Below are 517 nucleotides of genomic sequence, written 5' to 3' on the forward strand. Positions count from 1 at the left end.
CGCTGCTGCTGCCCCTGCCGACGCCGGAGCCGCGGCCGCGGGCCTCATCCTACTCCGCCTCAAAGCGGCGGCGGCGGCCAGAACGAGGCCAGCTGCGGCCCTGCGTCATGCCGCCGTGCGTGCTCTGGTCCCGCCCCCGGCGCCAGGAGTCGTGGGCCGCTCCCACTGCGCGGCCGCGCCCCCCTCCCCGCCTCCCTCAGCTGTTCCCTGGGCTGCGTCAGTTTCTGCTTCTCTGGCACTTGGCACGGTACCTGACTCAGAAACCGCCCTCCAGTCTCCTGTGCCTCCCCACATCCACTTCTCCCTCACGGCTGTCTCAGCTCTTACCTGTGCACTGTTCAGACACTCTTCTCACCTCCTTCTGCCAAGTGATCTATTTATAAACCCCGTATCTGAATATGTCACTCCCATGGTTAAAGTGTTAAATGGCTTTTTCCCCTTAATCCCTTCAGAATGAAGTCCAATCTCACTAGTGAACCAGTCCACTGTTTTCACAGTTGGATAATCTTTTTAAAAT

Source organism: Suricata suricatta, chromosome 8 (assembly GCF_006229205.1).
Source record: "Suricata suricatta isolate VVHF042 chromosome 8, meerkat_22Aug2017_6uvM2_HiC, whole genome shotgun sequence".
Taxonomy (NCBI): Eukaryota; Metazoa; Chordata; class Mammalia; order Carnivora; family Herpestidae; genus Suricata; species Suricata suricatta.